Source organism: Sceloporus occidentalis, unplaced genomic scaffold, assembly GCF_023333645.1.
Source record: "Sceloporus occidentalis isolate IW3139 unplaced genomic scaffold, rSceOcc1.0.p SCAF_3, whole genome shotgun sequence".
NCBI lineage: Eukaryota > Metazoa > Chordata > Lepidosauria > Squamata > Phrynosomatidae > Sceloporus > Sceloporus occidentalis.
The window spans coordinates 211305390-211319494 of record NW_028316983.1 but is presented as its reverse complement, the minus strand read 5'-3'; the positions used below and the strand labels follow the sequence as shown (position 1 = coordinate 211319494).

The 14105-nt window shown below is 46.2% G+C and overlaps 1 protein-coding gene across 3 annotated transcripts in view; it reads right to left on the bottom strand.

Annotated features, from left to right (window-relative positions):
• The window catches only part of PKIA (cAMP-dependent protein kinase inhibitor alpha), a 76711-nt gene extending 74209 nt beyond the window's left edge, over positions 1-2502 (bottom strand). The window contains exon 1 of one of the 3 annotated variants that reach the window (XM_089517507.1): positions 2413-2502. The gene's annotated coding sequence lies outside the window, so the exon portion shown is untranslated. Of the gene's footprint in view, positions 1-466; positions 668-2412 lie in introns of those variants that run through there. The other 2 variants (XM_089517511.1, XM_089517509.1) reach the window with 2 other exon arrangements.
• Between the last annotated feature and the right edge of the window lie 11603 nt (positions 2503-14105).

Here is a 14105-nt window from a genome sequence, read left to right as displayed (position 1 = left end):
CCACAGGGGATAGCCATGGCAAACCCTCTGTGAAAAGACTTGCCAAGAAACCCTCCATGACAGGGTCGCCTTGAATCAGAAATGCCTTGAAGGCACACAACAACTGATCACTGGGTGACGTGGGCAAGTCACACACTCTCAGCCTCAGGAGATGGCCATCGCAAATCCCCTCTGACCAAACCTTGCCAACCTCCCCCAAAAAACCCTATGATATGTTTGCCTTAGGTTTTCCAGATGTCAGAAACGACTTGAAGGCACACAACAACAATTGCTCACTGGGTGACCTTGGGCAAGTCACACTCTCTCAGCCTCAGGGAGGAATGCCATGGCAACCCCACTCTGAACAAGCCCTGCCAAAAGCCAAAACCCAAGATAGGTTCACCTCAGGGTCGCCATAAGTGGGAAATGACCTGAAGGCACCTAAGGACATGCGCTCTTCCTGAACACAGCCTCCTGCTGCTGTTACCTGTGAGAGCAAACCAGGGTCCAAGGGGCCTTGGAAGGGAAGGGGGCTTCTCTCTCCCCCAACCCCCGCCTGGCTCTGCAAGCTTTCCTTACAGCCCTCTTTCTCCCTTTCCCCACCGAGCCTCCGAGGCAACCGAGTCCCACGCACTCGCCTCGCCGCGGGTGGAACACCTGGGGCGCCCTCCTCCTCCTCCTCCTCCTCGCCCTTCCATCTTTCCCTCCCTCAGCTTCTTCTGCCAAAGGATGGGAGGTCTCTCTAAGCTAAGGGAAAGGGAAGGAGGACGAAAGGAAGGAGGCAGGCAGCTGGGCCCAGCTCACTCGCCTGCCTCCTCCCTCCCTCCCTCCCCTTTCCCTCTCAGGGGGACCAGGCCTGTCCTCCTTTATAGGACCCCTCCTCCCTTTCCACCTTCTGCCCAGGAGGAACGTCCCAACGTCCTCCATTTTGAGCCTGGCTAAAGAAGCATGCCTTTCGATTTCTAGGAGTAGTTGTGTTTTTTTAAATAGCTTTCCTTGGGTCCTGGCTTCCCTTTTTCTGGAATCCATTTTGCACTGCCTTGTCCTCCTTGGTGGTTAGAGGATTTCTGGCCACCCTCCTCTCCCCCTTCCTTGGGAGTTATAGTGTCATAGAAACAGGCATGTCTGTTTCCATGGGTGTTTTCTTTAAATAGCTCTTCTTGGGTCCCGGCTTCCCTTTTGCGAGGATGCCCTCCATTTCCGCACTGCCTTGTCCACCTTGATGCTTAGAGGAGGACTACAGGTCACTCTCCCTCTTCCCTGGGAGTTAAGAGGACCAGAAGTCCCCTTCCTTGGGAGTTATGGAATCATATGCATTTCTCTTTCCATGAGTGGGTTTTTTAAACAAATACAGCTTTCCTTGGGTCCTGGCCTCCTTTTTCTGGAACGTCCTCCATTTTAGCAATGCCTTGTCCTTGGTGGTTAGAGGACTTCTGGTCACCCACCCTCCCCCTGCTTTGGGAGTTATAGAATCATGCATTTCTATTCCGATGAGAGTTGGGTTTTTTTTCCTTCTGGAAAGCCCTCCATCTTGGCACCTCCTTGTCCCCCTTGGAGTTTAAGAGGACACCTGGTCACCCACCTCTCCCTTGGGAGTTATAGAATCATAGAAACAGGCCTTTCTATTTCTACGAGTGGTTCCCCATTCCACCCTCTCCCCCACCCGGCTTTTCTTGGATCCTTTTCTTTCCCTTCTGGAAAGTCCTCCATTTTGGCACTGCCTTGTCCTTGGTCGTTACAAGACTCCTGGCCACTCTCCTCTCCCCCCTCCTTGGGAGTTATAGAATCACAGAAACAGGCATTGCTATTCCCACGAGTGTCCCCCATCCCACCCACCGACCCAGCTTTTCTTGGGTCCTGGCCACCGTTCTTCTGCAAAGCCCTCCATTTTGGCACTGCCTTGGGAGTTGAAGCGGTCTCCTGGCCACCCTCCTCTCCCCCTTCCTTGGGAGTTAGAGGACTCCTGGTCACCCTGCTCTCCCGCCCCCCCCCCCCTTTTACCTCCTCCTCCTCCTCCTCTCTTAATAGAAAAATATCAATTTTAATGGAATGAAATTGTTGTGGGCTTAAGCAGAAGGGTGAGGGGGCCAAGCCTCCCCCAGTGGCCTTCATCCGATCATCCCCCTCCCGCCATTTCCTCTGCCTCCAGCTGCAGCTGAGCCCCAATTCCCAGCGCTCTGGCTGCATGAAGTCCTCCTTCCTCCTCCATTAAATGCACCCCCACATTTTTGCATTGCTGCACAGACAAGGGGGAAGCCCCCCTGGGCCAGCCAGGCTTGGAGGGGGATTCAAAAAGCCTGGCTGGGGGCTTCCTAAGACTTGAGAGGCTCCCCATTTCCCCTCGCATTCAATCCCTTCTCTTTCTGGGAGGACAAAAAGAGAGGCTCTGCTAGGCATCCCTTCCCAAAAGCAACAACAGCAGCAAATCCCTACCTCTTCTTGCGCCCACCCCAGCTTTGGGTCGATCCGCTCTGCAACAATCCTCTCCTCCCCCCTGTTTTCCTTTTCCCCCTTCGCGTTGCTATCGGTATATTTGGGGGGAGGAGAAGGGGGTCTTGGAGCCTCCCCCCTTGGATTGATTGCTGAAAAAAGAAGAGAGAAAGGTCCGCCTGGTTTGGCAGAGGCCACCAAATGGGGGGCGAGGCAATGGCCACCGCTCCGCCTCCATCTCTCTGCAACCCCCCCCCCCCCCACATAGACATAGACACACTCCTTTGCCCCCTCTAGCAAGGGCTGGGGAAGAGATGTGGGGAAAGAGAAAGCCCTCTCTTTCCCCTTGTTTCCCCCACTCCTGGCTGCTGCCAAAGAGGATGAGGAGAGATGTAGTGTGCAAGGGAGGGAAGGGAATGGGGTTTCAATCCTTTGTCATCGTTGTTGTTTGGGGCCTTCAAGTCATTCCTGACTTCTAGAGGGCCTCTTGTGGGCTTTACCTGTCCAGATTTGTTCAGGGGAGCTTTTACCATTGCTTTCCCCTGAGGCTGAGAGAGTGTGACTGGCCTAAGGTCACCCCAGTGGGTTTCTGAGCCCTGGTGGTGCAGGGGTTAAATGCCTATGTTGCGGCCACTCGCTCACAAACCACAAGGTTGCGATAGTATTTTCTGCAGATGCCAGCCACAGATACTGGCAAAATGTCAGGAAGAAACTTTTCTGGAACATGACCACATAGCCCGAAAAACCCACAAAAAACTATGGATGCCAGCCATGAAAGCCTTCAACTTCACAAGGTTGTGAGTTCAATCCCAGCCAGGGGCTCAGGGTCGACTCAGCCTGGCATCCTTCTGAGCTCGCTAAAATGAGTACCCAGCTGTTGTGGGCAATTGGGTTACACATTGTAAACCGCTTAGGGAGTGCTTAATGCACCACCAAGCAGTATAGAAATGTACTTGCTGTTGCTATTGCTATTGCCATGGCCCAGCTGGGAATCAAAGTCGTACTCCAATGCTCAAACTGCTACAGCCCCCTGGCTTTCTTTTGTTGCAGGTGAACCCACTCATTGCTCTTTGCCCACCATGTTCTGAAAATTGTCACAGAGGCTGTCACCTGATGCCCGCCTATCCATTTTGTGTCCATTGTATGCCTTCAAGGCATTTCCAATTTATGGCGACCCTAAGGCAAACCTGTCCTTGAGTTTTCCTGGCCACATTTGTTCAGAGGAGGTTTCACCATTGTCTTCCCCTGAGGCTGAGAGTATGTGATTGGCCCAAGCTCACTCCGAGTCTCCATGGCCAAGCTGGGAGTCAAACCCTGGTCTCCAGAATCCAACAGTCCAACAACTAGGCTGTCCTGGCTCTCGCTTCTCCATTCTTTGCCATCTCTAGGGGGACAGGGGAGAGAGGACTCCAGAGGGGCTTGAAAGAGAAAGTTTCTCTCTAATGACTTGGGAAACACAGGATCCCCTGAAGTGTTGGGATTTCAGCTCCCAGACATTGACCATGCTTGTAGACTGCTTTCATCATTGTTGTTGGGTGCCTTTAAGTCGTTTCCATCTTACAGCAACCCTAAGGCAAACCTATCATGGGGTTTTCTTGGCAAGATTTTTTCAGAGGAGGTTTGCCATTGCGTTCCCCTGACACTGAGCACATGTGGCTTGCCCAAGGTCACCCATGGCCAAGCTGGAAATCGATCCCTGATCCCCAGAGTCACAATCCAACATTCATTGTGTGTTTAAGGCAATTTATCTTGGACTAAATCTGAGGAGGTAAAAGATCTAAGCTTAGTAAAGCGAAGACACCTGTCAAGATACAGTTCGCCTTCCTTATCCAAGGATTTAGCATCCATGGATTCCTGTTCAGAGGAGGTTTGCCACACTGCTTTAACTGCCCTGACTCGATGCTATGGAATCCTGAGTTTCGAGTTTGCTGTGGCATCAGACAGGGGAGACAAAATACCTCACAAAACTACAAATCCCAGAATTCCCTAGCACTGAGCCATTGCAGTTAAAGCTATGCCAAACTGCAGTAATATTGCAGTGCAGACACAGCCCCCTTTTGGAGTTGGTCCAGTAACATTTATGAAATCCACAAGCGGCAAGACCTTTATTCGGCCAACTTCAAGGCATAAAATACATTGTGCAAGCTTTCAAAGCTTCATTGGCTTCTTTATCAGGCAAAAGTGTTACGAGATGAAGCAAAGAGCGTAGTGTCAACTTTGGATCCTTAAATGTTGTTGAATTTCATTTCCCAAAAGCCTCAGTGAGCATGGCCAGGACTTCTGGGAGCTGCAATACAATAACATCTGGGGAGGCTGCATTACCACATTCTGCAGCATGTCTAGACCAAGGCTGGATATTATACAGACATACCTTAAGTTTGTTGTTGTGTGTCTTCAAATTATTTCTGATTTATGGCAGCCCTAAGGCAAACCTACAGTGGGGTTTTGTTGGAAAGATTTCTTCAGAAGAGGTTTGCCATTGCCTTCCCCCAAGGCTGAGAGCATGTGACTTGCCCCATTTCACCCAATTGGTTTCATGGCTAAGGCAGAAATCAAACCTTGGTCACCAGAATTGTTGTACAGCACTTGAACCACTATGCCACACTGGCTCTCAAGTTTTGTTACCTCAAGTTACAAAACCTTTTTTTACAAATGCATTTTACATTCATCTTGTCCCCTTTCTTCTTTGTCCTCTGCCTAGTTGGACATTTTTTAGCAGCATTTCTGCAGTAAACAATGTAATAAGGTTTGAGCTGGGATAGAATAGGGGTTCTGTCATGGTTAATCTCTGGAATGGGAAAACTGCCAGAGAGATGAACATGACTGGTTCCAAGTGTCCCCTCTCATGGACTGGAGTCAAACCAGCCAGCAGGTTTTCCTAGGGCTGTTGGTGATGAAATAAGTGTCACAGGAGCCAAAGCAATGTTGACAGAACACTACAAGTGGGGCTGATAAAATTCAGGCTGGAAGTTACCTGCAGAACTGCTGTGCAGCAATACAGGTAGCAAAGACTTTTTCTTTCTTTCTGTTGTTAAACACTCCTGCATAACCTGTGTTGTATTTTGGGATCCTCATATCTCATTTTCATATCTCGTATCTGAACATAGCATGTTTTTGAGGGATTGATAGCCTTTTGGGAACACTAGGTCAAGTTCTTGGGGGTAGGGGAGGATTGTTTCTACAGAGGCATGTGTACATCCAGGTAAACAAACTATCAAATATAAAGTGTTCTTTCCCCCAAGTAATCTGGATTTCCTCTCAAAACTTGAGACAAAGGATCTGTTCACATCCAGAGCAGTAAGCCAATCTCTCACTGCTTACCTCCTGTTGGGTCCCCAGCCAAACGTCTCCATCCATCCATATCAGGGATATTCCAATCCAATAGCTATTTTTGTTATGCTAAAGTTAAAGTCATTAACCAGACAGAATCCTATTGTCAATTCTTAGGATAAGGCATTCAGCCAGTCTTACCTGAGTAGACAGCCCATCACCAAGGGCTAGTTTTAAGGTATAAAAATGATTTCAAAACCTAACCTCTGTGCACATAGCTGATACCCCCCCCCCCCTTCCATGCACTATATGAAGATTTCCATACCTGGCTGCATCACTGCTAAAACGTCCTCCTAACTTCCCTAAAAGGGGAAGGAAGTGCCTGTGTCTGAAAGCCAGGCACACTTCCTGAATTGCCATAGAAATGTGGCTCCCTCTTAGCATCTCTGAATCATTCCTGGGGAGAGGAATTTCTCTGAACACAAAGTTTGCGTTCAGAGGAATTCTGCTTCCTGTGAGATGATTCAGGGATGCTAAGAGGGAGCCAGGTTTCCATGGCTATTCAGGAAGCGTGCTTGGCTTTCAGACATAGGTGCTTCCTTCCCCTTTTAGGGATGATTGGAGGACGTTATAGCAGTGATGCAGCCAGGTATGAAAATCTTCTATGTTGCATGTCGCCCTTGGACCTCCCAGTCTGAGCCATTCCACCTTCCCACAGCTAGACAGGCATCAGACAGGCAATTATAACCCCAATGCAACCCCTAAAACTGCACTATCACGTCTCCATATTTCCATTTTGGTCAGCTCTGTATGCTGTGTTTGTGTGAATTACTATCTTGTGTGAATAATAGCATCTTGCAAACTTAATTCACTCAAAACCTGGAGTCCTCCTAGTTAGTACTGATACACACTTATGCACAAAGGTTACCCAAGCCTCTTGCAAAGCTATTTTCTCCAACATTTGAAATAACACTGACTATTTGTGGGGACCCGTATTCCCCCCCCCCACCTGTTCTTTGGGTAGCACTGCTGTCATTGCATCTGCAAAATGTGGCTAGTGAAGATCTTTTGAATGTTTAGGGGTCTTTTACATTCAGGACCACTGTGAACACCCTGCTTGACACTTTATGGGAAAAAGTTGCTTGGATCCACTCAGACCTGGATGCTGTAAATGATACAGATCCAGTGTATGAATCTTTGGACCATGGTTGTCCAGCGACTGTGGCTACTTTTCCATTTGTGCAATCCAAAGATGTGAGCAGGTAAGTTTATTAAGTTTATTAATTAACACTTGTAAATCAAGCAGCAAACATATTCTACTGCTTATCTCTATGATTTCTCCATTCTTGAAATGTCACGAGAGAAGCTTGAAAAGCTGCAGGTTGCATATGGGTTGCCTATGGCCCAGCCATGTGGGAATGCAGTAAGATCCGTCATTGACAGTTGAACGTGTGTCTGTCCCATAGGGGATAGTTGCATGTGATAATCTCCAAAGACAAGAGTGTGAGGAGTAAAGAGTCACCAGCTGCCTACGTGAGTCTTCTGCTTCCAAATGATGGAGACTTCAAGGCCAGTTTGGGAATGGGGAATTTTATAAAGTAAGAGTTAGGGTTTCCACTATTTATTATTTTCTTCTTCCTCCTTTTTATCATCATAGAACATCTTCTCATATACTCACTCTTTGCCTTGGTACTCCAAACTGCCTTCCAGTGTCTTTCCTACACCTTCCATATGAAAACGTGGTTACAACTTTTTGCACTTTCCCAGTTGTCTGCCATTTCATACTTGGGGCTCCCCTGTATAACTAACTAGTTTTCTGCTTCTAGCGTATTTTTTTAAAATGCTGTTATCTTAATAACTTTATCATCCTCAAGTCTATTTCTTTCTTTCTTTCTTTCCTTCTTTCTTTCATCTTTTATAGTCTGTTCTTTTTTGGGCAGCGGCAAAGGCTGTGCTTTGTTTTGTTCTTCTCATTTGAGCTAGGTTTTTTTTCCCTTGAAGAAAAACTGTTTGCCTCTAATAGCTTCCTTCCTCTGTGAACCTTCTGTCCCCAGATGGAGTTCAGGTTTATTCATTCTCCACTAGTAGAAGCTGCTGGACTGTCTTCAAGGGCACAGCAGTAGTCTGGCCTGTGAGCAGGGGAAGAATAAATTATCAAGACTAGATTTGATTTCTGCAGGAAATTGCAGTTGGAATTCCAGATGAAAATGGTTAAAGGCCGGCCTAGTGGCCAGCACAGCTTATGCATATGGATGCAAAATGAGGTCTAGGAATACTTAATAGCTTCAGTGTTGACCTTTTAAAATGAAAACCAGTCCATTTCAAATTTTACCTATGACTATTGTACAGATGGTTAACATATTCTGTAAATTCACCAGATTATTGTAAAACAGACTTTTGTAGCTTGGTAGTCAAGAGGTGTGTTGGATTACAACTCCCATTTATCCTCATCAACACAGTCAATGATTTGCTGCCTAGGGATCTTGAGATTTATATTCCAAAATATCTGAAGGCTGCAGACTGTGGAAGATTGGCTTAGAATGTAACAAAGGCACTGTTTCCAGTGCTGGAGAAATATGAATTTATTGACAATAAACAGAAGAATGACTTGTATTCAGAGTTACTTTCTCTCCCCAAAGAGAAATGATAATCTCTTTTGCACACTTGACTTTTGGAAGCAGGGTTTCCAACGGGGTCTGAGTGCCAGCCCCTTTGTCATTGAAGAGATGAAGCATGACCATCTTCAAGGTTATTGTCTTTTGTACATTTCTATGGCGATTCAGATGGCACTCCTGAATAAACATGCAGTCTCTTCACATGGGTTTATCTCATTATAACACAATTACACGATATACTCAGAACGGAGTCTTTCTTTCTGTTGGTGTCATAGTATGTTTTAAATTGAATGTTTCATTTATTTACCTTCTTTCTCCTGTAGCACAGGAGGTGTGTTTGCGGTTATAAAAAATTACTGCAAAGAAACAACTTTCTCTCTGTGTGTGTGGTGTGAACATTCACATTAATGGTCAATAATTCCCTCATCATAATTTATGGTTGGCACAAGACCGGCAAGTGTTGTCAAAACAGCAGAACGTTCAAAGGCAGAGCAGCTTGTGTATAAAGTAAGTGCCAAATATCAGAAATGTACCAATATGTGTCAATGGTAAATATCAGTGAGTACATAACTGCCAAACCATAGGTAATCTAAAGTGTGTTGGACACAGCTTTGGAGTATGACTCTGGACAGCATGGGTGACCTTGGGCAAGTCACCCTCTCTCAGCCTCAGAGGATGGCAATGGCAAATCCCCTCTAAACATGCCAAGAAAACCCTGTGATAGCTTTGCCTTAAGGTCGTTATAAGTGAGAAATGACTTGAAGGCACACAACAACAATAAGCTTAACATTCTGTTGTTGTGACTGAACATAATTTTTAGTTATCAATATGTGTATAAATTTCCAATAATATTCTTTTCAATCTCAAACCACTTTCACTTGATACCATTTCAGGGATTTTTCATATTACAGTACATAATTATATACCTCTATGATTCCACATCCTATGGAATCCCATGATCTAAATTTTAGGAAACTGGCTCCCCAAACTACAGACCCTATAATTTCATAGGATGTTACCATGACAGTTAAAGCAGAATCATAATGTTATAAATATGTAGTGTGAAAAGGAAATCTGATCTCTGTTCAGAGACTGAACAACTGGATAGTCTGCATGAAGAAAGTCTCATGTTCAATCTCTGACTCTTCCAACATATTGCAAGTATGGCTGGCCCTCCATATCCACAGATTTAACCATCAACAGCTTGACAATATTACAAAAAGATATAAATTCCAAAAAAAACAAACCTTGATTTTTTAAATTTTATATAAGGGACACTATTTTACTACATCACTGTATTTATTGGGCATCCACAGATTTTAGTATGCATGCAGGAGGGGATCCTGGAACCAAAACCCAGCAGTTACTAATGTAGAAAATTTATTTTTCAGACTACAAACTCCAGAATTTTCAGCAAGTCTAGACATCAGCCAAGCCAGCTAGGGTTCCTGGGAGTTGTAGTGAAAATAGCAACTTTGCCGAGTTCTGAAATAGACCTCATTAGGGCAGATGAATAAATAATCTGATCTGGCATAAGACAATTTCCCACCTTCTGCTATTGTGAACAACCATCTTAGATGTGAAGAGCGATGAGCAAGCAAACCTGCTATTTTTGTGCCTATTTTTAGAGTTTCATATTATGACTGTGTCAACATACAAAATTAAGTTCCTGCCAAAAAGGGTTTATGGATTTCCTTTGCTAGATGCTGCAGCTGTGCATGGAGAGATTGTTCAGTCAAAATGGGAGTGAGGGTGGAGGTAAGGGAGAACAGAAGAAAGGAGGGCATACACAGAAACCACTAGCAATCTGCGCTTTTCAACTTTATGAACAGTCTCATGCTTTTGGCCACACTTCACAAATGAACCAGGTTATATTTGGTTAAAAACAATTGGTAGAAACCTATTGAAAAGGAGAATGCTGCATCACCCCACAAGTTCTACTAAGCCTTGACAGTGACAGAAGGACACATAGAAAGGGGAAAGAGGAAGAGAAACTAACTGCAAGCCCTGATCTTTCAGCCAAAAAGCAAAATAGGACGTCTAAATTATTTTTAAACCAGAGATATTGAAACTGTTTTTCTGTCTTTCTGGGTGCACCTGCTGCCAATGCTTCAGGTTTTATTTTCTATAACCATTGTGATGGTCCCATTCTAAAAGAGATTAAAAAGTGTGTGGCAATTTGTGGAAACTGCATGAAACCCCATTTTGCTTGCATTATATTAAGGAGTGGGGAGAGTGTGCCTTGAAGCCCTCATGTGCTCTTCCAGAGCACCATGGTAAAGCCACATGTCCTCCTCACAATGCTGAAAAGATATGTCACACAAAATAGTCATACCCCCAGAAGATTTGCTTTTGGGGGGAAGGGTTGCAATTTTCTATTCAAAGCATCACTGGTGGGTTTTTATTTAAGTAAGGGAGAAACAAAGAACAATGCTGAATAACCAGAGTTAATGTGACAGCTACAGGTTCTAAAACAGATTTGGGAGACTGTGTTCCTTGAAGTGCAATTAGACATTTTAGGAGTGTAAAAATTGGGGTGAGGTCTTAGGAAGGTCTTGAAGTTGACCACTTCAGTTTTAAATAGTTTGTAGCAATTTGCTGCTGCACTTTTGAGCCACACCACTGTAAACTGTTTAGAGCAGATATAATGCTGGTTTTAATGGGTTATACTAGTTTGATGAGGAAATCTGAAGGGGTGGTGGTGATGTTTGACTTCAAGAAAGACAGTGTGTGTGTAGGAGAGATTGGCCTCTGGACCTCTTGAAGTTGCCTGCCAGGTTCTAATCTATGAAATGCCCCAAGGTATATTAAATTATAAACAAGGGGACAAACCTGGTCATGGTCCAAATAACTCCCCTTAAATATGGCCATATATTAATTGGTTAGCCATATATGAACTTTGGAGCCTGACGTTCTAGTGAGCCAAGCTACAAAACAATAAGCCATCCTTTTCCTGGAAAATCAGTTAATACCTTAATATATATTGTTAGAAGAGATATCATTATCACAGAGCTATTTGGAAATCTTGATGAAGGCTATGGACCCCCTCCACAGAAAATGCATGTAAGAATATACAACAAAATATTGCATAGTTTGTTTTTTTGTATAGGAAAATGGGTCACATAGACCCATTTATACAGCTGTATTTACTAACTCTAAAACTTTCTGGGAGTTTGTAAAATCTGATAGAGGAAAAATATAATTTTAGAGGACTTTTACCTCTTGACAGAATTCATGTTGATTAATTGTGTTCTCCATAGTGCTGAGGTATACGTATATTTTCTCCAGAGGATATATATTACTTAAGATTTTCACTACTACTTCACATTGCCATACATCATCCACAAAATGCTGCCAACCTTTTCATATAAATTGCTTTCATTGATTTTACCTCCACTGAGCGAGATGCATAAATTTCCCATTCAGAAGTTAAACACCATGCATGAAAAGTAGGATCACTTGTGCATCCACATCTTCTGTTTCTATGGTGTCCCTCTGAAATTATTTTCACATTGGCTCTGTGATTCCAGCATGTGATACAAAAAAGAGAAATGTGCCTTGAAAAATTTAGAAACCCTGTTGGATTCCTTCACCCTCCTATGTCCATCAAAGCAGAAAGAGCAGAAAGAAACAGCATTCAGGAGAAAAGAAAAAGACACACTAGAATTGTGCTATAAGATCTTTCTTAGCCCTTTTCTTGCTATGTTTCCAATAGCAAGTAGCAAGTACATTTCTATATCACTTATCAGTGCACTTAAGCACTCCCTAAGTGGTTTACAAAGTGTAAGCTAATTGAGACCAACAATCTGGGTACTCATTTTAGCCACCTCAGAAGGATACAAGCATGAGTTGAGCTTGATCTTGAATACGCAACGTACGCACACAGTTTGGGAATCTATGTAGCAATGCAATGCAATGTAAAAGAAGAAATCATATATACCAGGTCTGTGTAAGGCGGGGGTAGGCAACCTTTTTGAGCCGGGGGCCAGGTTGCTGTCCCTCAGACATCTGGGGGGGGGGGCGAAGCCGGGGGGTGGAGTTTCCACCCTCCGGGGGCGGGGCCGCATGCTGGGGGTGGAGCTTCCACCCTCGGAGCGCGGAGCTGCATGCCGGGGGCGGAGCTTACATCCCCCGGGGTCCAGGCCTCCTCTTCTTTGCCGGTCCCTGACGGGGCCCCAGCCCCTATCAGAGGCCGGGAAAGAGCCGGCGGGAGCCGCCAGCGCAGGAGGCCTCCCCCTCTTTGCCGGCCCTTTTGCTGTCGCTGGAGCCCTCCAAGAGGGGCCTCTGGGAGGCCCTTTTGCTGTCGCCGGGGCCCTCTTGGAGGGCCCCAGCGATGGCAACGGGCCTCTTGGAGGGCCCCAGTGAAGGCAACGGGCCTCCCAGAGGCCCGCTGCCACCGCCAGAGCCCCCTGGAGGGCCCCAGCGACGGCAGCGGGCCTCCCAGAGGCCCGCTGCTGCTGTTGGAGGGCTCTGGCGGCCGCAGTGGGCCTCGGCGAAGTCTCGCGCGACCTTTCTTGTGGTCATGAGAAACTTTGCTTCTAGGTCACCGCCATTTTGTTTTCCAAAATGGCGGCGAAGTCTCGTGCGACCTCAGGGAAGGTTGCAAGAGACTTTGCCGCCATTTTGGAAAACAAAATGGCGCCCCCGGGAGCTGGGAAAAGCCACAATCGGCGGCAGCAGTGGCCGGGGAAGGCAGGGGCCGGCGGAAAGGCCTCTGCGGGCCGCATCCGGCCCGCGGGCCGGGGTTGCCGACCCCTGGTGTAAGGTGTGTGGTCCTTAACTGGAAAGGTGTAAGATTCGGCATAAGTGTGCTTCTCCATAATGAAGACCACACCTCTACTCCATTTCAACCATAATATTAAAAAGGCCATGTGTGTGTGTGTGTGTGGGGGGGGATTTGTCACAATGCAAAAGTGTTTTGGGGGGGGGCATTTAAGTTGTTGCCAGAATAGTATTCTAATCTTTGCATTTGCCAAAATATGTGGGTTATGATGCTATACCTTGGAACTGCACCAGCCTAACTGTTATGGCCAGCCAAGAGCAGGTCTCAGAGGATGAGGAGGAGGATGGGGCTCCTCCAAAGCAAGAGCTAAATAAGGCTACACCAGGTGCTCATCCTGCTCCAGGGCAAGAGGTAATTGAGGCTACACCAGGTGCTAATCCTGCTCTGCCAGAATCCAGCCCTGATCTCCCAGCCCCAGAGGAGGAGGCTCAGCCAGGTCTTAGTGCTGATGGGATTCCTCTTGTGGCACAGCAGCCTAGTGGTGACTCCAGGGAGGAACCAGGCCTGGAGGTTCCCTCCTTTAAGCAAAGAAGGGCTGAGAGTGCTTGCAGGCATAGATCCAGGAGGATTGCAGAGAGGCAATTAGTAAATCAGCCTCAGGTGGCACGGGGGGAGAGACATCAGGGAGACATCAATTCAATGCCAGAGTTTATTGTATGATCCTTTGGTGTGATTGCTGCTGGCACTGGCTCCGTGTATCCTGACTCCTTGTTGCCTTGATTCTTGACCTTGGAATGGACTGGACTCTTGTTACCTTCTGCTGCCCTGACCCTGGATCGGACTGACTACGCTGACCTCTGTTTTCCTGACTTCAGCTCTGGCTTTTGGCTTGCTCTTTAACTCGGACTCCTTGCAAGGTTTGTGGACTGCCTCCAATTGCTGTGCTAAGCCATTCTTATTGGTGTTGTTTGGGTGTGCTGGCTGCAGTCCAGGACAATAACTCACTAAAAGGATGCCAGATGGTATATCTGGCTAGTTCTGCCACCTCTGAAGTTCTACCATAGCAAACCTTCAACCAGAACCCAAAG